This window comes from Macrobrachium nipponense, chromosome 22 (assembly GCF_015104395.2).
Source record: "Macrobrachium nipponense isolate FS-2020 chromosome 22, ASM1510439v2, whole genome shotgun sequence".
NCBI lineage: Eukaryota > Metazoa > Arthropoda > Malacostraca > Decapoda > Palaemonidae > Macrobrachium > Macrobrachium nipponense.
This window is the reverse complement of record NC_087213.1, coordinates 8,842,224-8,868,356: the sequence shown is the minus strand read 5'-3', so window position 1 is coordinate 8,868,356 and position 26,133 is coordinate 8,842,224. Positions and strand designations below refer to the sequence as shown.

The window sequence follows — 26,133 nt, the reverse complement described above, 5'->3', positions numbered from 1 at the left end:
AATAGACGGCTATTCGAATCAAAGCAGAACGAATGACTATATATTTTCGTCAGCATTTGCAAGAATCACTCGTTCAAATACACACATAATATACAATGTATATGCATATATGAATGTTATATATAAATATGTATAAATGCAATTACATATAGATTATATATATATATATATATATATATATATATATATATATAGTACATGTGTTGTGTGTGTGTATTTTTTCAGCTAATGACGAAATTCCAGCATAAAATGCCTGGCGATACAAGAAGGAAATTTTAGGTTAAAAAAAATAAATATATAAGACGAGCACTTACCATGGTCTTCCAGCTGGGAAATAGACCCTCATTAGACTTCCTTTCCTTCACACACGAATTCCTAAATAATCGGCGAGATATTATCTTCGTTTCAAGAGGCAATGGAGTTGGGAAGTTTTTGTCATCGATAAATGGCAGGGGAACGACTAATGTGAAGTTCGAAAAAATACTATACAAGTGCATCCTATTAGACCTATATGTTCGGTACTAAAAGGCTTTCGTGATAAAATGGCCTTATAATGCACCGAATACAACTTGAGGTTTCTCCCCTCAAAGCTAAGTTATCCTAAAAACAGTCTTAGTCTTAAGAAACACGATAACAATCGCCCATACTCGTCAGGGCAACACCATCAACACACACGTAGACCTATGTATAGCTTGTAGCGACGTTAAACGAGAGCTCATTGCCATCAACTGCTTGCATTTCTTGCAAAGGCCCTGGTGTATGCTGCTGATTTGCAAACCAATATATTAACTAAGTAGCTCCATTCAAATATAAATAAGAAACTATTTCAAATGTTTCAATAATATATATATATATATCTATATATATATATATATATATATATATATATATATATATATATATATATATATACATATATATACATACATATATATCCACACACGAAAGAATGAAGCAGAAGTCCTCCGGGCAATAGAAAATAAACATAAAATTAAAATGCAACAGCAGTATATACATCCGATTATACTTTAATACGAATACAAAATATTCTCAAAAAGCTACCATGACAACATATTGAACTTAACGCAAACCGAACGTCTCAAGTAGCTCTTCTGCGTTCATTGATAATACACATTTTACCACTGAATGACAAGTCTGACTTATGCGTGAGCTCCCCATCCTCTCCAAGAATCTGTCGAATGGAACTTACATTCTCAGCGTGATATTTGCTCTTGGGGGAGTTCACGGCCATCCTCAACTTCAAGGCTCTGGTAGTTAAGATCCTCGTACCATCTTGCGTATTATGATCACTACTACAATTTTCCGCTCGTAATTTTGGTCTGTAATCATGCATAAAACATTTATCTGTCTATCTATATAACATATATCCTATATACATAATATATAATATACATAACACATATTATATATTATATATATAATATAAATACGTATATATATACATATATATATATACATACGTATATATATATATAGATATATATATATATATATATATATATATATATATATATATGTATTATATGTAAATCGAATACATACAATAGCCAATTCTTAGTAAGCTAGCCATTAAAACGTTTGGCCACTTACCCCGACAAGTTTCATCAACGGCTGATATTCAGTGGGAATTATAAAATGAGATATGGATAATCTTCGATTTCACGCATCTCAAAAGGTTCGGCTATTTCGAATATACTTATCGAGGCTATTTGGCTGGGTACAACGTAATTAAGTCGTAGCCCTGATATCGCTTGCCATTGCAAATTGTTGCAACACCCGCTCTTCAAAACCTATTATGCATTAATATTTCCTACCACAGTTACACTTGGGACTTTAATGCCAATTAAATTATTATTGGAAATAAGCTATCTGTTTATTACAGTAACAGCATAGTTAATGTGCATCGATTTCGATACGAATCTCATAACTGCCCTGCTATAAAAGTATGGTACGTTTCTTTATAAAATATTGCACATGATTACTAGCTGGCCTAACCCACTAATATATCCTGCAACCGTATGGCTGGCCCATTAACATATTCAAACACAGCCTAACTCACAAATATATCTTAACTTACTCTAACTCATTAATGTATGATAATCTGGCCTCACCCACTTATGCATCATACTCTAGCTTAACCTACTAATATATCCTAACTTAGGCTAACCAACTAATGCATCCTAATCTAGCCTAACCCACTAATACATCCTACCCTAGCCTAACTCACTGATATATCATATTCTAGCCTAATCCACTAATGTATTCTAATCTAGCGTAACATCTGAAATTAGCCTAAAGCACCAATATATACTAAATTTGTCTAACCCACTAATATATCCTACTATGAAATTCAGGGCCTCTGTAACACGGTTTTTTGGATTATGCTCCTTATCAGAGCATCGGATGTAGCTGAAAGTTGACATATGTATATTTTACAACTACACACAAATTTTGTCAGCATTATCAATAACCTAAAACCCGATAGTTTTTAATTTTTATAGAGTAAAATGATCTAGCCGATGCCATGGCCAATGATTGCTAGCCAAGAGTCGAAAAACATTCATTACGTAAGCAAGGTAAACATCGTTTTACGAAATGTTGCCCCGCCCATCCACCAGACAGAAACCCATTCACCTTATTCCATCGGCTCTGAAACCCATAGTAGTCATGAATGGCTAACAGGATTTGGAATTGTCCCCGTGGTTGCAAAACTGCATTTGTCTTACGACTTGCAACTTTATACAGTCAAGAGAAAGCACGTGGCCATACTTACTATGGCCTGAATAGGTAATTATTCAGTTTCCAGTTTAAATCCAATGTTTATGGTCTGATTTGTATTTAGCGTAACGTGATTATAATACTTGTAATGTCATTCAGGATTTTGAACATTTCCATTAGCTATTCACTATGCCATCAAGAGAGAGAGAGAAAGAGAGAGACTGTATGTAAACAGTCTTTATGTAACTATTTTTGTTAAAATAAGATTTTTATCCATAGTAAATACAAGCTAATATGTGCTAAAATCTCCAGCAGACCAACGGATCATCCGATATAATTTTTTCTTCTTTTTCTTTAGTCTGTAAGACTTATGAATGGCGGAAAGATACATAGATGTGGGTGGGGTATCTGTGCTAGCGTAGTAATACTACTGTAGCAGCAGTGCCGCAAAATTAGTAATAGCAGCAATATACATGAATTAAACGTTTAGGCCAACTGCTGGGATCCCTGAGGATCCTTTAGCACTTCTTACAACTACTCGAGAAGTGAGTTTTTATAGCCAGAAGTTAGATTTTCTAATACAACAATGTCCATGATAGCCTTTAGTGTTATCCTGAATTATAACGAGGCCAAAGTGGGTGGAGCCTCATGAAGTCATCATTCTGACGATAATTATTGGTGAAGGTTTAAAGCCAAAATACGATACCGTCTACTTTTTTTTTTTTTTTTTTTTTTTAGTAAATAGGTAGATAGCCGATAAATAAAAATTGCTTGACATTGGATACAGCAGTTATCAAATCAAGCTTGTCTGCTATGTCTTTGAAAATTACCAACTATTCCCTACATCTTGTCAATCTGATTATACCTATAAAGTAGATTATAATTTATTAGGAGACTTATTTTGGGAGTTAGACTAATAATCGAAGTGCTTTTGTATTTATTAACATATTTTGTTGGTTTGTTCATTATGACAATTACCAGTGGAGAGGATTCGGAGTTCATAAAGGTGTACTGCTTTGCTTGTATTTAAATTTTTTTCATTGTTGCCAGAGGTATAGCCTTCGTTACGTATAGCCAATCATCCATCGAGAAAGAGGGAAGAAATGCTGTCATAAGTTACATAACGAGTGCGTTCGAAACCTTATCTCTGAGTAAGTTGGCCCGTCTTCAAAAAAAGTCACTTTTACATTATAAGTACCAAATTTATTCAACCTACGTAATGCAGATTACAGTCAAAATTCATGTGTAGATATAATGTGCATTCTGAATAAGCGTTATATCTATGAAATGCATAGATAAAAAGTTATTGCCAAAAACCGTGTTGCAGAAGCCCTGAATCTCATAGTAAATTAGCCTAACGCACAGTCCACTAATATATCAGTCTCCTAACCCACAACTGTATTCTAACTTAGCTTAACCCACTATTATACCCTAACCTACTAATATATCCTCATTAGCCTCGCCCACTAATATATCCTAACCTAGCCTTACCTAAAAAGCCATCCATTCCCCGGGCAAGATCTAATATGTGACAATTTGTACACTAACGCTATCACTTGCATTCATAAATGAAAACATTTTTTAATGCGGGGTGAACTGATGGTTCCACTCCACTGTAATGAAGGACTGCCATTTGTATCAGAGGAAGGCACTTATTATTATTATAATCATCATATATTTTCAGAAGATGAAACCTGTTCGTATGGAACAAGCAATTCAAACTTCCAAATATGGTGTTCATACGAAAACAGTAACAGAAAGCAATAGGAAATACAGGTTAAGAGATCATTTTTTAGAAAGGAAAAAACAAACCAATCATTTAATAAATACGTGGATAAAAAGGTAAGTAAATGATTAAAATACAAGGAAAATTGCTTGACTTTCCAGTGGGGACAAAATATCATATAAGATATTCGTTTATTTGTTAAATGGTTTCGAGTCTGGGAAATTTCAATCGGAACTGCAACAAACGGCTGCGTCTATTAGCAAAGGAAATTGCTGTCACAACTCACGACACTGACATCGAAAGAAGAAGTGACAATTTACGAGTGGCTGAAACCACAAAGGTAGCGATTAAAGGACTCGGCTGGAATTTTTCTTAGTAAAATGATTTAATATAATGTGTATATGTGTGTGTTTACACCACGGGAGACTAACTACCAAGAACATAACTACTTAAAGTCAACAACGTAACTACATACTTAAGTCAACAGAGAAACTTTGTTTTAAACCGGATGTCACGGACAGAAATCGAAGAAGACTTGTCTCGTTCGTAAGGAGAACGTTCTAAAATATATATATAGATATATATATATATATATATATATATATATATATTATATATATATATATATATATTATATATATATATATATATACCTGGAGAAGTATCATAGCAACAGACCTGACCTACGGCATAATATGTTAAGAGCCTTCGAGGTTACGTGACCCGATTACAAATAGCCTCAAATGAGCAGAAATTGGCCTCACAATAAACGTTTCGTCCACGCATCCTGCCACTCCTAAAATACTGCATTTCCGATCATCATATTCCACTTCCGGGGGCGATCATTAAAACAACTACTTGCAAGAACTTCTGAGAACGATGAAGACGAAGAGAAGCTACTAAAGAATAAATAAACAAGGGAAATCTTGACAAGTAACGAAAATTAAAGATGTTAGTACTATACTCTAGCTACGAAAGGTCGAGACTTTCCTACAATTAACGGCGTTGGCAACGTCTCCCATCTTGCCAAAGGAGGAATTTAATCCTAATCCAAAAAGGTACATTTTCAGGATTAACCTCCTCGAGGTTAAGGTTAATCCCTAGAATGGACATATACGAGCATACTTTCCAACTATTTGCCTCTATTCACAAGTGACTTCGTTTTAAAGTAATGCATGCATGTACGTACATTTTTATATACACATATATACACACAAAATGAAAAATTTAATTAGGTTATATAGTATAATTGTATACGTATATAATATATATATATATATATATATATATATATATATATATATATATATATATATATATATATATATATATATATATATATAGTGCTATACTCTGGCTACAAAAACTTGAGACTCGAGGGAGATTTAGCACTACTGCCATATTTTCTTAAACTCGTTCAAACATTTCAGGAAAAAGGGTGGCAATTTGATAGATATGGCATAATTTCTGAGCGGCGCTGCCATTTCCTCGTGTATGGATGATTAAGGGAAGTAACCGCCAAGGGTGTCAGTTATAATAGGATTTGTCTGTCACCTCCCTCCATTCGTCGGTACAAAAGTAAAACGCGGAGATCAAAGCATTATACTACTTGGACCTTGCTGTACATTTTTCGAGTTGTTTAATGCAAATTTAATAATGGTTTTTATACACACACACACACACACACATATATAATATATATATATTATATATATATATATATAATATATATATATATATATATAAATATATATATATATATATATATATATATATATATATATATATATATATATATATATATTATATGTGTGTGTGTGTGTGTGTGTGTGTGTGTATAAAACCATTATTAAATTTTGCATTAAACAACTCGAAAAATGTACAGCAAGGTCCAAGTAGTATAATGCTTTGATCTCCGCGTTTTACTTTTGTACCAACGAATGGAGGGAGGTGACAGACAAATCCTATTATAACTGACGCCCTTGGCGGTCACTTCCCTTAATCATCCATACACTAGGAAATGGAAGCGCCGCTAACAAATTATGCCAAATCTATCAAAATGTCACACTTTTTCCTGAAATGTTTGAACGAGTTTAAGAAAATATGGCAGTAGTGCTAATCTCCCTCGTGTCTCAAGCTTTTGTAGCCAGAGTATAGTACTAGAGTAAGTTACGAAAATTAAAGCTGTTAGTACTATAATAGATTCACACCAGCCGTGCATTTGATGTCTAGGCCAGTCCCTTACGACGCTCCTGATTGGCTGTTGATAAGCCAATGACAGGGCTGGAAACTCAGTCTCTTTCGAGAGTTCACATAGGCAGGATGTATGTTCCACCTCTCCTGACGTATCCCTTAGGAGAGGTGGAACATAGTACATCCTGCCTATGTGAACTCTTGAGAGAAATTCTGAGAGTTTCCAGCCCTGTGATTGGCTTATCAACATCCAATCAGGAGCGTCGTAAGGGACTGGCCTAAATATCAAATGCACGGTTGATGTGAATGTACTATAGTACTAGAGTAAGTTACGAAAATAAAATTTTATATAGTACTAGTACTAGGAAAAGTAACGAAAATTAAAGATGTTATTTATAGTACTAGGAGAAGTTACGAAAACTAATGTAACGTATATGAAAGATGTTAGGAATAACTGAGTAAGTACATGCCAGAACTATCAGTCTAATGAATGAACGGCTGACCTTGTACAACGTATTACAACACATCTACCACAGCCATTTTTAAACACAATACACACCTGAACACTTCCTCTAAGACCACTTATTGCGCCTGACGGGAAAGCAATTGGGTGTTCTCAGTCTGACTTGTCTTTCCGAGAAAAATTCGATTCTCTTACATACATTCAAATCGGGGTTGCCGGAACCAGGTAATGTAACTCTTAAGTCCTTCAAATACTCTCAAGTCCTCTAAATGGCACGTGGACTATAGTAGATTCACATCAACCGTGCATTTGATGTCTAAGCCAGTCCCTTACGACGCTCCTGATTGGCTATTGATAAGCCAATGACAGGGCTGGAAACTCTCAGTCAGTGTTGCCAACCGTGGGGTAATTACCCTATACATGGGGTAATTCAGCCTCAAATCTGGGTCTGTAGGGTAACGGGGTAATGCCACGAAATCTAAGCAAAATGTAGGGTAATTTCAAGATGTTTGTCTTGTATTTTATTTTCATTTATATTATTCAAATTTTGTGTGTGCAAAAGATATATAGCAAAAAATCATTTTTTCCTATCTTTTTATAAATCGGTGTGGCAAAGCAAACGCTGCAACCAACGCTAGTGATGACAGTGGTATTTATATGGAATGGCAAAAGTTGCCTCTACTTTGCTGAGATGGAAACGAAAGACCTGAAAAGGAAATCTAACGATGAATTTTGGGTTTTCCAATATAGCCAATGTTAAGAATTTGACAATGATGTGCCTGGATTTAAAAATTCATTTGTTTTAGCCAAATTAGCATTCACTCTTCCCAACTCAAATGCTGAAACGGAAAAGATTTTATTCGTTTTTAACTGATACAAAGCAAACAAACAAAGAAAATGGGCCAGAATCATTGAATGCCATTTTGGTTACTAAATCGGCAATGAAGGGTAAGGGGGGAAGAACGTAGAAATAAAAAGATAACTGACCATTCAAAAATGTATATGATAAATAAAAAGTACCCAAGGGACAACAAATTTATTCAAACTTATATCTTAAGGCCAGGCGTATGGTAATGACAATGAAAGTGGGGTAATTTCAGTGCCTAGCTAGAGTAAGGGGCTCTTAAGTGGTTGGCAACGCTGCTTTCAGTCTCTCTCTCTCGAGTTCACATGGATAGGGTCATGTTCCACCTCTCCTGAAAGACGTATCCCTCAGAATAAGTGGAACATACATCCTGCCTATGTGAACTGTCGAGAGAGACTGAGTTTCCAGCCCTGTCATTGGCTTATCAACAGCCAATTATGAGCGTCGTAAGGGACTGGCCTAGACATCACATGCACGGTTGATGTGAATCTACTATAGGATGTATTCTGAATCAGAGGGAACGTCGTAATGTCACACTTATTCATTGAATCCTTGGAATATAGAATTGAGGTCAAAGGACGAGCAATTGGGCCTATGAGGTCATTCAGCGCTAAAAGGGATTGAGAGTAGAAGGGCTTGTAAGCTGTAACAGGAAGAAAACCTCGCTGTTGCACTATGTTTTGTCTGGTGTTTTTACGTTGCATGGAACCAGTGGTTATTCAGCAACGGGACCAACGGCTTTACGTGACTTCCGAACCACGTCGAGAGTGAACTTCTATCACCAGAAATTCACATCTCTCACTCCTCAATGAATTGAACCTGCGACCACCGAGGTGAGAAGCAAACACCAAACCAACCACGCCACTGAGGCGCTTCAGTTGCACTATGAAACAAGCGTTTGGATAGCAAAATGGATGAGACAATATGAATGGAGGTACAGTAAAAGGATGAAAGGGGGTTGCACCAGGGGCCGAAGGGACGCTGCAAAGAACCTTAAGTAATCCCTACAGTGCACCACGTGAGGTGCACTGGCGGTACTACCCCACAACGGTGACTTGAATCCTTGAAAACTACTTTGCATTTATTCTGCTCAAAGAACGCTCTAGTCTAATTCTCGACATAATAATTATCACAATCTTACGATCTATCCACCTTTGACCGACAGAAACAAACTAGCGATATGAATTTTTATCATTTAATGAAAAGTTCACACGAATATAAAAGCATGTATCTAAAAAAAAGGTTCTGTCTAGAATTCATATATATATATATATATATATATATATATAAGATATATATATATATATATATATATATATATATACTCTCTCTCTCTATATATATACTATATATAATACTATATATATATATATATATATATATATATATATATATATATATATATATATATATATATATATATATATATAAGAAATTCAGAGATTTAGCTGAATAGTTCAGACAAATTACGGCATTCACCAGGTTTACCGAAATGGAGTGCATATAAAATCTAGGCCAAAAACCACGCGCTAATAGAGAAATTGACAAAAAAAAAAAAAAAAAAAAAAAAAAAAAAAAAAAAAAAAAAAACTATTTTAAAGCTGTAACAGGAAAACCTCGTAGTTGCACTATGAAACTGCTAGGAGAGGGTGGAAAGATGGAAAAAGAAGATATGAACGAAGATACAATAAAAAGAATGGAAGTGGTTGCGGGTACGGGCCGAAGAGACACTGCAGAGATAAGTAATGCCTACAGTACACAGCGTGAGGTGCTCTGATGGCACTAACCCCTATGAAATCCATCAATTACCATCATTTTCGTTATCATTAGTCGTACTATGTTCAAATTTTTATGGGACTGGTAAAAACGGTCATTCCAGACCTTTACAAGAACGGAAGGTGTGTGTGTGTGTGTGTGTGTGTGTGTGAGAGAGAGAGAGAGAGAGAGAGAGAGAGAGAGAGAGAGAGAGACCTTCACGCTACGCACATTACATCACATCTCAATAAAACCGAAAGAGAACAGCAATAGGGAAATCACTAACATATTTAGGACCCTTGTGACCACAACACTAAAATTTAAGCAGCCTGACATTTTAGGCAATTAACAATCCCACGTCCTCTATAAGACAACCGACAAAATTAGCTTTTGACAGGATGACTACTCCACATCAAAATGAAGAGGCAAGAAAAATCATAGGCCTACTGCTAGGGAAACCCAAAGGATATACTAATTTTTTTGTGTGTAAACACACATAAAATAGTTAAATTTTTATCGTAACTCACTTGTAATATACTTAACGGCCAAAATAACAAGATTATTAATGTGACTTTTTTTATTCTTTTATTTCATCATGTTAAATTACGTGTAAACCATGCATGAGAGAGAGAGAGAGAGAGAGAGAGAGAGAGAGAGAGAGAGAGAGAGAGAGAGAGAGAGAGAGAATTTATTACCAATAACAATTGTAGGGTACACCATTTCACCAAGGCCATATTAACCATGTCATGGGTCAACATCTCCCAAAATGGTACTAAAACCATCTATTAGAATGTTGAACAGATCAGTAATTTTTCATAGCATACACAACATTACTCCCTTTCACAAAGCTACACAACAAATTTCTGACAAGTGATGGACACTCGTTAGAGAACGCCTGTATTTAGGCAAAAAGGAACATAATACACTAAGCTATCTAGGACGGTTACGATGCAAGCTTGTCAATTCTACGGCAACTGGAATGCAGCTGACGGATGTTAAAACTCAAAACCCTAGCTACTCTTTCTAGGTCCCAAACCACCAACTAAATAAAATTTCACTGAAATTTCTACGTAAGTTTTAAACATATTTTAGAACGAACTATACTCTGTTTTTTTTTTTGTTTTTTTTTCATCTGTCCATCCGCCTGTGGTGTTTTTGCATGGTAACACTGCGTCCCGGTCTTTAGATAGTTACATTCAGCTTACATTCAACGATTATAGTAATATCCTATTTCGAATATTAATGGTGTAATTCGCATACAGTAAATTATTAAAACACTTTTCAGTTACAAATGTACACCCAGATATCCTTTTATTTACCTAAAACTTACAATTAGCGTAACAGAGTATAGTCGGTCAATCATCGATCAAGCTGGCCACATGCCAACAATACTGCCCTAAAAAGGCAAAACGCATCAACTCCAAAAATGCGATTTTTGAGATTTTTATATCAATGGAATCTGCAAAAAGAGGCCAATCTTATCCTGAAGGTAGATTAAGCCTATCTTGCCCGTAATGAGAGTTTTAAACAGGCAAAATGCATTCTAACTCCACTGGTTTTCTACATTATTTGAAGGCAAAATGCATCACAACCATTCTTTTGCGCCAGAATGCATCAACTCCATAATGTTATGGACATGATGCATTTTGCCTGAAAAGAAAAGAAGCACATCATGGAGAATAATGCGTTACACTAAGGACATGATGCGCTTTGCTGAGATACAAAATCCATGATGAATTATGGAATATGCAATATGCCACACAAAAACAAAGGTTGCTCGCTAGGATTTGTAAAATGCCTGTCCAAACCCTTATATATTCCTTTCTCAATAATTCAGGAATTGAAATAAAGGTTTGCCAGACATTCTTTATTCAAACTCTTGGTTACAGCAGTAATAGGGTCATTGTTGAACTGCTGAAAAATTCCAAAGAGTCTATTGGGGGGATGAAAAAAGTACAGTTTGACAAAAGAGGCCGGCATATCCCAGCAAATAAGAAAGATCACTCTGTTATTATAAAACATATAGAGAAGTACAATCCTCAAATATCTCACTACAGAGGGAGCATGCCCCAAACAGAAGGTACATTTCATCAGAAACAAACTTGAGAGAAATGTTTGAAGATTTCAAGTCACACAATCCAGAATATGATTGCACATACAGCACATACTATACAGTGTTCAAGAAAGAAAACATTGGATTTGGTGAGCCTAAGGAACACATCTGTGATGTATGTGCGGTTTACAAAAACCTTCAAGAGGATGAAATTACAGACAGTGTATATAATTCACAAGCAAGTCACATTACTAAGGTGCGAGAAGCTCGGAATGCCTACAATGAAGACAAAGAAAAAGAATGGAACTCAACGAGCAGAGTTTATGCTGTAGATCTACAGAAAGTTCTATTGTTGCCAATGATTAACGGCCTAAAGAGTTGTATATTCACTCCTCGCTTTATAGTTTTCAATGAAACTTTTGCCAGCATAAAGGGAAAAGAATCGAAGGAAGGGAAGACGGCTACAGCAAAAGACAAACATTATGCAGTACTCTGGGATGAATCAACTGCAGGAAGAAACAAAGAACATGTAACTAATGCATATCTGTCTCTTATCCAGAAGGAAAGAGATGGAAATGACTTTGTGTTCTGGGCAGATAATTGTGCAGCACAGAACAAAAATTGGAGCTTATATAATGTCATGGTAATTCTTGTCAACTGATAATGAAGTTAATAGCATAAATTTTAAATATTTAACTGCAGGCCACACATTCATGGCTGCCGATGGTATACATGGCCATATTGAAAAGTCCCTGAGGAGACAAGGAGATATAAACGATTATGAAGACCTGAAAATGGTCATTCAAAACTCTGTCAAGCGACTAGAAACCCTTGATATCAACAGGAAGGATTTCTTTATCAAGATACCAGCAATCAATAAACAGAGAAGAACAAGGTCACAAGAAGAAACAGACATACCATACTTAGAAACTCTTGTAGACGTCAAGTTTGAGAAAGGGGCAATAGGATTTCATTACAAGACAACTTTCAGCATGGATAATTATCAATTTTGCAACTTCATCAAAAAAACTGTTGAACTATCAAGTGAACTCCTTAAGACTCCCCTGGATAATTGTCCCAGGGGTTTATCTTCAGTGAAGAAGAAAAACATTGTGGAGAAGCTTGTATGCAAAATACCTAAAACCAGAAGAGGATTCTGAATAAATATGCCCGAAAACTATAGGAGCGAAGATTTGCTGAAGAGTCATATATGTTGATCTGAAATCAAATTAGACTGTTTTTCCTTGAGATCCAAAATTAGAGGTTAATTTTCAGGTTAATTTCCAGAAAAGTAAGGTGTCATAATTTTTTTCTTATTACTAATACTGCAATCATTTTGAGTGTTATTTCTTTGAGTTTTTGAAAAGGAAATTTTTTATGAATAATCTAAGAATGCCAAGTCAGACTGTAGCATTCGAGTAAAAAGTAATTTTGGATTAATTTTCTATAAAATGGTTTGTGCAAAACTGAAGTTTTAGTTTTATTTCAAAGTTATTCTATTTTTTTTTCTCTTGCCTCTCATTGAAAAAGATATAAATTTTTGTTCAATAAATAATAAATATTCTTTACCAGAGTCCAATATTTTTGTTTTAATAACCAAGTCAGAGCCTTACCTTTAAATGCCATATATTAAATTTCATCACTAAAACATGAGAAAAATACACATCACGTAATTATCTAATAACATAGTAGCCAAGGTTTTCAGAGCAGAACGCATCATGTCCACACTAGGACAAAGTTAGTCTGCTTTGGTCAGCAAATTTGGGTATTAGTTAAAAGATTTTGTGAAATTTAATGCAATAAAATACTCCTACTAAGGTTAACCCATATGTTGACCAAATTACAATTTGCAGATAAAATTAGCAAAAGAATTATGATGAATCAAACCTTTATCATTGATTTTCTCAAAACTAAGATTTTGGAGTTGATGCGTTTTGCCTTTTGAGGGCAGAATATACAAAATACGTAGTATTCGTCCTCATGCGCTGGTGAAGTTATTCTTACAAAACACGAGTAGCAATTTTCTTATCTTCTGCCTAATATGCGGTAATCTAATAACGAGGCTTTGGAGGCCTAAACTCATTTAGGAACGAATCAAATCATATTTACACACTCGACGATGTGCTTATCTTTACTATTTTCGCCCTTTAAGTTCTGGATTTCCTCCGTTCTCACTATAATTCGATTCGGCGGTTAACTTTCCAAACACATTAATTATAACTCATAAATTTTTTGTTCCCTTATACGTATTATTAATATTATCCCTCTTAAACTGCATTTTTAACCTCATAATTTTAGTTAAGAAACACGCTTAAGAGATATCACTAAGGGTTTCTTAATATTGAATAAACTTTGGCCATATTGACATTGCTACAACCTGTTCTACACAAACTATATATAATCTTAAATAACTGACCAGTGATTGAACATCTGACCCAAGTTCGGAATGTGTTATGTTAAGTCCTTCAGTACCTTTGTTAGACAATGATTCAAACTATGTTCCTGGCAACCTCACCCCAAATACAATGGAATGACTCCAAAACGTGTTATCCTGGGATGAGGCTGTTGGACCCATGTTTATTCTATTTTTACTGTAATCGCAAACCACCTCAGATGTTTAACTACAAATTTCAATGTTTTAGTTGACAAAGAAGCAATGAGTTCAAACCTAACTCCCTACATTGCTCGTTTTGCCCAAGGTGGGTATAAGATACCTTGGTTTTGCCAGGAGTCGAACCTTGGTCTCTCACCAGTGAGAATTTATCACAAGCCATAAGGTCATAATAAATATATATATATATATATATATATATATATATATATATATATATATATATATATATATATATATATTCGCTCTGTGCTATGCAAATACCTAACGATGATATCTAACAATCAAGATATACTAAATATAAAAGAGGAGACAAGTATTAAAACGATAAGGCTGACCAACCTACCATTACCTCATCACCTATCACAAAATTGATAATTATGAAGCCTAGCTTATATGCTATGCATAATTACACACGCACACACATACACATGTATGTATATGCATATCTATGCAGCTTATCTTTGGGACTTTTGACATATTGGTGGCCATTTGGCACTACTTTTGCTTATACCAAGAGTAGCCTACTTAAGTTACGGTTCCATATTTTGCCTGTTCCAGTAGCCACGTGCTTTGCACACAAGCCATTGACTGAAATCAACTCCATGTACTGATTGTACAATAAAAAAAAAAATTGTCACTTTTTAATAATAATCAGTAATGTGAAATGTCAAAAGCACTGGCGTCAATGAAACGGATATCACACTAAACATAAGCTAACATAGCTACAATGTGATTACCTTCTGTGTGGTAAGGCTGTGCATATGGCATTGCATTTCCTTGTTTTTAATTTATAAGATCTGTAGATCCAAAACTTTAGGCACAAAATACTGACGCTTAGTTAACTATTGCTAAAATATGGAAGGCTTTCAAACTAGGCCTAATCTACACCCAACTTCACCCCTTACAAGAACACCTCAGCCCTTTTATTACTTTTACCGATTCAATCTCTGAACAATTTCTCAAAACTTACCTTGAGCGTAGCTCTTCGTGGGTGAAGGGGGCGGGGGACGTGGGGAAGGGAGTGGTTGTATAGCCACGAAACCAAAGATCCGCCTTGTTCGCCCCAAACCCACCGCTTTAAATATGGCGACCGCGCGAGAGACTTGCGCACTCGGCCAGGAAGCCCAACAGGTGGAGCCTTACTCCAGCGTACTCCGAGAACGAACGTATATCGCAACACGTTCAATATGACGAAGGTAAGACACAGCACAACTCCAAAAAGAATGTAAGTGTTCGTTCTTTCCTACTCTTCACATCGAATCGAGAGTCGGAGGTCTTTCGTCCAGGGATTCTAGAGGACTAAAATATAATGGAATATATTATTTACATTTCGCTCTCGTTGATTAATATACAGTACAATGATGCGATCTATTTTCAGTTACTCTTTACACCGTCTATCGTGCAATGGTTATTTTTCTTCTAGCCCCTACTTCTTCATTACACATCACTCATATTAAATATTTAATCAATAATATACAGCTTCAGCGACATTATGAGCCATATTCGATTTGTAAACGAGCCAATAGTGCTGTTGTTGAAACGTCATGATTAAACATGTTGAAGAGCCAGTAATCATGCTTTTACTCACGAAATTTCGTTCTTGTCACAATTACATTTCAGCCTTTGCAATACTATTAGTTAAAATTGTAATATTTACTTAATTTTCTCTAACTTCCATGGTCTCTAAATAAAATTATATACGCCTATCACTTTCTTGCGATTAGACTTATTTTGAGTTTTCATTGGATGTGGAAATTATTTAGTTTCCCTTTGGTTTTATGTGTAGTCTTCTACGTGGACGATTCCCTCTCTGGCGGGCCTGTGTGCGTTTTCAAAATAAGTTGCTTCTTATATTTTATAATCATCATTTAGTGTTTTCCCGTCAGTATCGTACAGAGTAGGAGTGTCTTTAGTTTTTTTTTTTTTTTTTTTTTTTCTTGTATGGTCTTCATTAAATTCAGGCGATATGTTTATGTAGAGTCTTGGTGCATTATCCCCATTTGATAAAAATCTATATTTTCTAGTCGATTTTTATGTAGTATATATCCCAAAAACATGTAGTGCATGCATTAACATCAATAATAATTATGAGATGATAATGTATTTAGATCTCCTAAAACAAGTTCGTAAAAATAAGGTAAATTAGTTAAATTAATATTTCAAAGCTTCGGAAAAGGCCTATAACTAGATGGACCGAAGATGTTAATTTATAAAAATTTCCCAAGTGAATTTTTGACATTCCCACAAAATGTAATTCATACTGAATCCTCTACACACAGTAGAGGATTCGGCTAAATATTTTTTTTAATTCACTGACTATAGGGGTATAACAGGTATAATTCATAATTATGTATTTAAGTGATACGACAGTCATTTATTCGTAATTGTTGCAGACTTTGCTGTATTCTTTCCCTTAATGACTACATTGGCAGGGAATCAAAATAATGATATACCTGTGCCAGTCTCATTTGTTGTAAACGTAATCTGACGTGTTGGACAGGGTAAATGTTTTGGAAAATCATTCAAGTGTTGCTAGTGCACCTCTAAAATCAGAGAGTGACAAACTTTAATGAATGTGTTACCTTATTAATCTCCATTAATTATTTATTAAGATTGAACAATCTTTCTAGGAAAACTAAGGTCATTCAGATAATGAAAATGGAGCTGCCTTTTCTAGAGATGATTCAACAAATCCCACACTTAGACCTGTGAGATTTTGACCCAACTGTGTAGACTGCTTAGTTCGGAATTTTTATCATGCTTGTTCCAATGTAAGCTGCTAAAGCAGCTCTGACATGCAAGTATAATTTCTCATTATTAAGAAAAGCAGGTACATATACTAATATTATTCACATTCCAAGGAGGAAAAGTTCTAATAGTGAATGGATCGTTACATTTAAGTTTAAAACCTCAAAGGGTTGATTGGTCTAATGGGAACTGGCCATACACGAAGTGATTAGGTATGTACAAAAATAATCCTTTAACCAAATGGTTTTCTGGCAGGAAAGTTACACGCTTCCATTCTTACAATGTACGAATGAGATATTCTCCACTTTCAATCTATGATGACTTGCTTGAGATGTGTTAAAAATAAATGTGCATAGTCTGAGTCCTTCATTATGAAATGAAGTTAAAGCGATGATAAAAATAAATGTGCATAGTCTGAGTCCTTCATTATGAAATGAAGTTAAAGCGATGTTAAAAACAGATGTGCATAGTCAGAGTCCTTTATTAGGAAATGAAGTTGAAGCGATGATAAAAATAAATGTGCATAGTCAGAGTCCTTCATTAGGAAATGAAGTTAAAAGCTTTTAAGGTTGATTCTGTAGCAGTCATCTATTCACTTCCAGTGTATGTTACCGGTAAAACTGTTTTCTGATGGCGTAATATTATTCCACAAGACTCGCATTCTATCATTAAGGTTGTCCTGTTAGCACCTATTGTTGTACGAGTTAAGTTTTAGATTCTCTCTGCCAGTTGCATTTGTTCCAATGCCTTGGCGAATTTTTACAAATTCACGTACACCTAATGAATTAACTTGCTATATTATTTTTTAAAAATTTATAATGTAGCTAATAATAATTATGAATACAGTAATAATGATGATGTTATTTCACAGCTCCTGAAGGTGGTCGTCTTAGCTGTTCTCATGATTGTCCAGGCTCTTGCTGCTCCTTGGACATCCTACCGGTACCCTGGGAGGAGGACTAGATATTACAGGCCTGGATACATTAGTTCTCCTGGTTCCCTTGCAATCCATGGTTCGCCATATGGGTTTGGTTACGGTGGCTTTGGTGGAACTTACGTTGCACAGAACCCTGGAGCAGTTCACATAGTTGGTGGGTTCCCAGGCTAGTGTCCCCGAACTGATTACACGATATTTTACGAAAATTATATGGTCTACGATATCTGCACATAAACAACTTGTCTATGATTAAAATTGTTTTATAAATTTTTTTCTTACAACTAACTTTGCAATGCATAAAACTTTAATACTGGATTTACTCATTTTCTTTTCCTTAGTTTTCTTTACCATTCACTGCAATATGGCAACATAAAAGGTTTTTACTCAAATAAATGCACTGCATTTTCTAGTCATTCAAAAAGAATCTGCTCTCACAATATACACATTTCAACAAATACTGAATATCACTTTGCCAATTTTAAAATCCCCTGAGTATTGGCAATAAATATTGTATCTAAAATTTTGAGTGCATATTTAAAAATTATGATTGTATATATATATGTATTCTGAGATGTATATGCTAGTAATGTCATAAGACTGAAACACGACAAAGGACAAATTGGCTGGTATAGTACTGAGTTGGACTACCTACTTTAAAGTTTATCCAGTCATACACTTAAGCTTCCTTTTCCACACGTCTCTCAGTTTGCATAACTATTATAAGACCATGGTATGTACTTCCTTCAAGCTCTCTCTATTACTTTTACATAACAATTTTAGTTGAACTTTTTCACTAAATAGATTGAAATTTGAATATAACATGTATTATACAACAGAATTATTCTCTGGTTTAATAAGTAAGGTACCGTTTCTTGACGTTTTTGTGATGCCAGTTAAATGCAGGGTTTTATATCATATCACTTCTAAGGAAAACCAGACAGATGGCACCTGAGCCAGTAATAGATGATTTACAAAACCAGACAGATGGCACCTGTTTATGTAAATGATTTACATAAACAGACATCTAGTTGTAAAAATATTTTCAATGCCTCTTACCCTTCTTATGTAACCTCAAGCGCAATTATATTTGCATATAAATACGTAGTTAAACCCGACAGCATATCAATCTGCTAGTCTTGGCAATCAGTAAGCTGATCAAATATAACAATTTCAGCTAAGAAATTCAAAAATCAAGACAAAGGAACAAGACACCTTAGTGTAGCATTACAGCCTTTTCACCTTACAAGTATCATCATAACACTCCTAAGAAGAATATTGATTTTAGGAATGAATGACCTAAGATACTGAGAATGTGATACATGGGTACCTCAACATAATATGAATGTTACTAGTCTGGAAAGCCAGCATCACACATTAGTTCTAGTAGCAATTAGCACTGTTACAGTAAGAAATCTCTACTGAAACAGAACCTATTGAAGACAGCATGGGCATGCAGGAAATCTTTTGACTATGGTCTCATCCATAACTACAATTATTATTTATGCTACCACCTAAAACAATTATTTCTACATGATCATCATCCACAAGATATACTCCAAAAATGACAAAGCAAAATATATATGAAAGATGGTAATAACATTATTTTCACAGATGCTAAAATAACTATAACATGCTTGCGGACAGAATTGATGTTCTTAGGAACTACAAAATGAAAGGCTGGAACTGAAGGTAACACTGTGTACATTATTATAAGCACACCATGAAGTATTCACCTGGAGCGCATGAAGAAATCAATTAAGCAAGAGTTTTTATTGTGTTGAAATTATGTCTTACAACTTACCGATATCACTTGCATCGTCAATTAAGGGATTTTGACGTAGGAAAAATCTATTTCTGGGCGAGGAAGCCGTGTCGCCCAGTGAAATGTGTCCTCTTTAGCACTATTTCTAGTAAAATATTGCTATGATACCAGAGAACTGCTAAATTGGACATGTCAGAAGTCTCTGACTCGCTCACCTAAATAAAAGGTGTCGGTATAGAACTGGGGCGAGTGTTAAACACTACCACAGTAACCCCTCCAATTAGCCTTTTCCTCATCAAAAGACCCTGAAAACGGGGAGCCAGAACCTATAGGTCACACCCATGCTACCCTGTTGAAGGGGACTGCGGCGTCATACTTATCGATAGCAAAGAAGCTTGGTGCACAGCAAGGGGGGGGAAAAAAGGAAAAAAGGGGGGGATTTCACTGGGCGACACGGCTTCCTCGCCCAGAAATAGATTTTTCCTACGTCAAAATCCCTTTTCTGGGCTCAGCCGTGTCGCTCCGTGAAATTGTACCAGAGAAACACCAAGCTATACTATCCTGAAGGAAAAATCATATTAATGAAATCAAGGAAATAATAAAATAGTTTAGAATTGGAAAAAATACAATTTATTTACAAAATATACTATATAGCCAAAACATGTGGCAACATTTGCAACAAGTCACATACATAATAAAATAATTACAGATAATTTGTATGTACGTAAAACTATACAACGATTATACACTTATTCTAATAGCTAAGGGCATTTGCTGAGGTAGGTAAAATGCTAATGAGCTGGGCATAATTGAAAAGATTCATATGACACAAGGACGGTACTATAATGATGTAGCAGTGGGAGACACTGGCCTCCCTGCAGCTATTGCATGATATTTAAGATCCTCTAAAGACTTAAGGTAGTGCTTTTTGAAAACCAAGGGTGACTTCCAACCAGTATACTTCTTCAGATCATCAAAGTCCATATATTTGAGAAGTTAACAGAAGTTGCTATTGCCCGAATGTCATGCACCTTGGGGAATGACCCTGGGGCTGGCTTTCTTGATAAAATATAAAATCTGCTGCCTATGCCTTTTAGAGATAGTGTACCACCATCTTTTCTAATGAAAAGGGGGCCTTCGGAATAGGTAGACGTCCTAGATAAATAGTCCTTAAGAGTTTTAACAGGACATAACGATGGATCCTGCGGAAGCGGGACAATCTTCCATGGAGACCACCTCATCAAGGGATCTTCATTCTTAGCTAGAAATTGCTTATTTGGCGAAAGCAACACGTCCCCCGAGGAAAGGAACTCAATATGCGTTCATCTCTAGATAAAGATGACAGCTCTGATATTCTGGCACCTGAAGCTAGACTCAATAAGAACAGAGTTTACGCAAAATGGTTTGGTAATCACATTTGAAGTTGTCTGTTTCCGAGGCTAACCTAAGAAACATCATTAAGAAACCATGACACTGACGACGGTCTGTGAAACGGGCCGTAGACGTGCACATGCCCTTGGGATAGAGGTGAAATAAGACTCGGTTAGATTGATACCAAACCCGAGAAGAAAAATCTTTTTCAGAGCTGACTTAGTGGTTGTAATTGTTGCAGCTGCCAAGCCTTGTTCAAACAAAGACCTGAAGAAGGTTATGGCCACGTTCAATGTCATTACTTTGATATTTGATTCTCTGAGGAACGAAGACAATTTCTTAACTGCTGAGTCATACTCTCTCTTGTCTGACTCCAAGAACAACATGTTCTGTGGATCAATGTCGCCTACTCTCTTACCTGCAAACTTCATGAAATCCATAAAGTTAGGGTTTTGTGAAGACCTGAGGAATCGAACACAGTCCTCGTTTGAACTTGTTGCGATAGTCTCAAGTCCGGGAGAGGGTGAGGGCGAAGACCTAGTTCCAGGAGAAGGGGAAACCAGTTGCTCTTGGGCCAAGTGAGGGCTATGAGAGCCACCTGGCCTTCGAAGGATCTCAACTTGTGCAGCACCTTCAGGAGAAGGTTCACTGGAGGAATAATAGAGTTTTCGACCACTGGTTCCAATCTATGCTCAGGGCGTCCGTAGCGTATGCCAGAGGGTCCAGATTGGGGCTACATAACAAGGCAGCTTGTGGTTTGCCTCTGTGGCAAACAGATCTACTTCTAGACCTGGTACTCTTTGGCAAACCCTCTCGAAGGATTCTTGGTCCAGTACCATTCTGATTCCAGAGGGACCAGGACCGAGACGGGCGTCTGCCACTACATTGTGGACTCCTGCCAGGTGAGTAGCCGACAGATTGCCAGGTGTTCTTGGCTGCTAGAGAAAGATTGCTATCATCACGTGTTCACATGACTTGACTTTGAACCACCTCTGTTTATACAGGTGTACTACTACTGCACTGTCGAGGACCCAACCTGATATGAGTCTTCTTTGGAGGACGGAGCTTTTTTAAAGTCAGAAACACTGCCATAGCTTCTAGAATGTTGATGTGAAGTGTTTGGAAGTGAGGTGACCAAGTTCCCTGAACCTTCTCGTGCTGTGAATAACCTCCCCAGCCTGTCAGCGATGCGTCCGTATGCACCCCACTAGGGACGGGGGAGGAAACTGCAACGGTAACTCCTTGGCTAGGTTGGCGCCCTTTGTCCATGGGCGCAGGCGTTTTCTGAGAATCAGAGGTATCCGGGCGAACTTGTCCCGACACTTGGCATTTGCCTTCGAACGCCAAACTCGATTGATGTCCTTGAGCTTGGCTTTCAACAGAACGTCCGTGACTGAGGCAAACTGGAGCGAGCCTAGGATCCTCCTCCTCCCTGATTCCTTCTCGAAGTCTCTTTGGCACTTTAAGAATTGTCTTGTTGCCTTGGCAATCTCCTTTCTCTTTCCTGCTGGAATGGAAAGAGTGTGAGAATCCAAGTCCCAATGAATCCCTAGCCACTGGAACTTGGACTCCGGAGTCAACCGGGACTTGGTCCTGTTGATCTTGAACCCTAAATATTCCAGGAAAGACATGACCTTGTCCGTGGCTTTTCATACAATTTGCCTTTGTCCATCTCCCAGATTAGCCAATCGTCTAGGTACGCCACCACCAATATACCCTGGGATCTTAGCTCCTGCACCACTGTCTCCGCCAGTTTTCGTGAAAACCCTTGGTGCTATATTCAGCCGAAGGGCATTACTTGAAGGAGTAGGCTTCTTTCCTAGTTTGAAGCCGAGGAATGGTCGGAAGTGCCGAGCTATCAGGACATGATAGTAGGCGTCTGTAAGATCTATAGAGGTGGTGACGGCCCCACGGGGAAGTAAGGTCCGCACCTGAGAGATGGTCAGCATTTTGAACTTGTCGCAACGAATGTACAAGTTTAGACGGGACAAGTCTAAGATCACCCTTCTTTTGTCGGTCCCTTTCTTTGGGACGCTGAATAGACGACCCTGAAATTTCAAGTTCTTCGTCTTGGAGATTGCTCCCTTCTGGAGAAGGTCCTTGGAGTAATCCATCAATTCCTGCGTTTGTTCCTGATAGAAGGTGATGGGTGGAGGAGGACCTTGATCCAACTCAGCCTAGGCCTCTGGATCTATGCTTTTTGCCCAACTGCTGAACCCCCAACGATGACGAAAGAGGTACAGCCCTGTCTCCTACCTGAGAAACTTCATTGAGATGATGAAGGCCGGGATCCTCTGCCTGACCTTGCACCTCTAGTTCGCCCTTGGCTCTGGCTCCTCCGCGCTGGCGAAAGGATCCTCTAGCCCTGCCACCCCTAGCAAACTCTGGTAAAGGGGGTGAAATGCCCGACTCTCATAGACCGGGTTAAAAGCGGGCGACACTGAATACTGTGAGGAGGCCTGTTGGTTAGACGGCGGCGAAAGGAAGACAAATTGATGCTGTTGCTGAGGCTGAGCCTTAGAAGTCGAAGGCTGGGATACCTGTTGAATTGGAACAGCTTGTAGCACAGGATGCTGTTGCGGGACTTGGAAAGGTAGGAACTTCCTTTGCCTCTTCTTAGCCCTAAAACTGGAGGAAGAAGACTCTGATTTCCTTTTGAAAGGGATTCCCCAACGCAACCTGATGCTTGGTTAAGACCGTGATGCCTCGCTCTGAACCTCGGATACTGCTGAAGCTGGGAAGAGATCTGCACCCAGATTGAGGAAGCTAGAAGCTTGTTGGGTTCGTGCCTTATCGTCGCCTCAGACAGAAACATGCTTCCTGCAATTTCTCCTAGCAATCGCAAAGTCGTACAAGTCACATTGCATGCTTAAAAGTAACGACTTCGCAATGACCTTAAACAGCAGCTCCTGAGCGTACTCCGAGCCGCCGTCTCTGTCATCACTAGGGAGTTAAGAGACCTTGCGAGACGTGTCTTAGCGTCAAATTCAGCTTGGATCAATGCGTCTGACAGCCTAGGAAGGCGTTCACTAAACAAGGTGATTGCACAATCTGGCTTCAGCTTGCCTACCGAGAACGTAGCTGGCAAATCCTTCCACAAATCCTCCCTACCTGGGAGTAGCAAAGATGTGGGATCTGTCTCCCTAAGCTGGGGCATGGGCTCTTCTCGAGTCACTGCCTGGAGTGTTAGTTCTGCTACCTTTGATGTAAAAGGTAAGGGGTTGCCGACATCAGTTGTAAACATAGTGAAAGGACTTTTAAAAGCTGTTATTCTAGTATTTGAGCAGTCCCACTCTTCTAGGCTCCGTACCCATGTTTGCTGAGCCTGATCTCTAGAAAGGATAACGGTCTCCTTGGGAACCTTATCCTCTCTAACCAGAGCTGCCTCCGTAAGCCTAACATAGCCTATAAATGGAGGCTGTAAACCTTCGGGGAAAAACTCGAAATCCTCGAGCCTACGTGTGCCGCAACCTTCTATAGTCAACATCCATTGACAACGGAGCGAAGTTAGCCACCCTCCAGGGATTACCGGGGTGGAAGGGGGAGGGAGCGTGGACCCGTCAGGCATGCTCTGAGCTTGCATCAAGCTACTAGAAGGGGCCGAAACTGCCGACTCCTGTCTGAGACCTGCAATCAGGGAGTTCCTGAGCACCTAACCTGCTAAACACTTCTTCAAACCTTGCTGCCAACTGAGCTGATAAACTACCAAGGCTACTGACCTGATTTAGAATATTTTGTGTTGAACTGGTCTTGGTCAACGGAAGGAGAATCATCCTGTCCCTCTTGCGGTACCTTATGAGGTATCCGGTCCCTAGAAGTTAATGGAATGGGACTGGTAGGGCAATAGGAAGAATTCCCTCCTTGAGACCTTGGGATTGAAGGTTTGGAAAGTGACTTTTATTTTAGTTTTAATATGTGTATGAACCTCGGTGACTGCCCAGGCCTTGGCATTGTCTCTGATCTGCCTTTAAGCAAGGTTTTACCCGCAGGTTTTTTCTTTAGTTTAGGAATCACAGAGAAGGAGTGCAACCTGGGAGGGGGCAAACCTCCTGTGAACCCATGAAGGAATTGGAAGTAGAAGGAGAGGAAGAATCAGAGTCACTCAAGGAAAGATCCCGGTGACTAACTAAGCTAGCCTCATTAACACTGTTACCTGTACCCGTGCCTAGTGTAACGGGCAAATCCTCAACCACTTCAAGTGAGACTTCCTCTAGTCCAAGGTCCGGCAATTCCGCCTCTTGCTGTTCAATAACGGAGTCTTGTATTGATTTGATAATTGGTGCCGCTACTTTTGGATCGACGTATCCGGCAGATTTTCCGGCTGGGAAGAGCAAAGTCGCCATATCTCGGGACAGAATATACGGCTTAGCCTTCCCTACGTTCCGTCCAAACCCTCCAACCCAGATCTTGAGGGCGGAGAGTGCAGCATCCTTAATAGACTGCTCAGCCTGTAATGCAAGGAATGTGTCAATACCAAGTAAATTCCTTGAACATTATTCTATAATTATTGATAAAACAATGTAATTTAATTTAAAGAAATTTTAATTGATCATTTATTTTATCTTATTTAAATATTTTTTTTTTTTTTTTTTTATACAATAAACATAGAATCAGCAGTGCGGCAACTTACCGAAGAGGTAGCCTGATGTACCAAGTCGTAGCAGGCAAAACAGTTTTCATGATGCCAGACCACGGAATCAGGAAGCAGCACTGCACAGGGGGCCGTGGCCCCGACAAACGTCATGGCCGCACGGATCTTGCAGAGCAGCACTACAGCCGGCAACCAGACACTGAGAGGCCTGTAAGTGCAATAATATATGAACAATTGCCACACACTTAATAGGATAATGAAATATATTTCTTTTCTTTTGTTGTTTTTTTTTTTTTTTTTTTTTTTTGTGCCGGAG

General features: G+C 37.6%; 1 long non-coding RNA gene across 1 annotated transcript; it reads left to right on the top strand.

Annotated features, from left to right (window-relative positions):
• The first annotated feature begins 14,968 nt into the window (after window positions 1–14,968).
• LOC135198346 (uncharacterized) lies at window positions 14,969–18,412 on the top strand. The gene is made up of 2 exons (XR_010310758.1): window positions 14,969–15,604; window positions 18,028–18,412. It is a non-coding gene; the product is annotated as an uncharacterized LOC135198346 (long non-coding RNA).
• The last annotated feature ends 7,721 nt before the right edge of the window (window positions 18,413–26,133 follow it).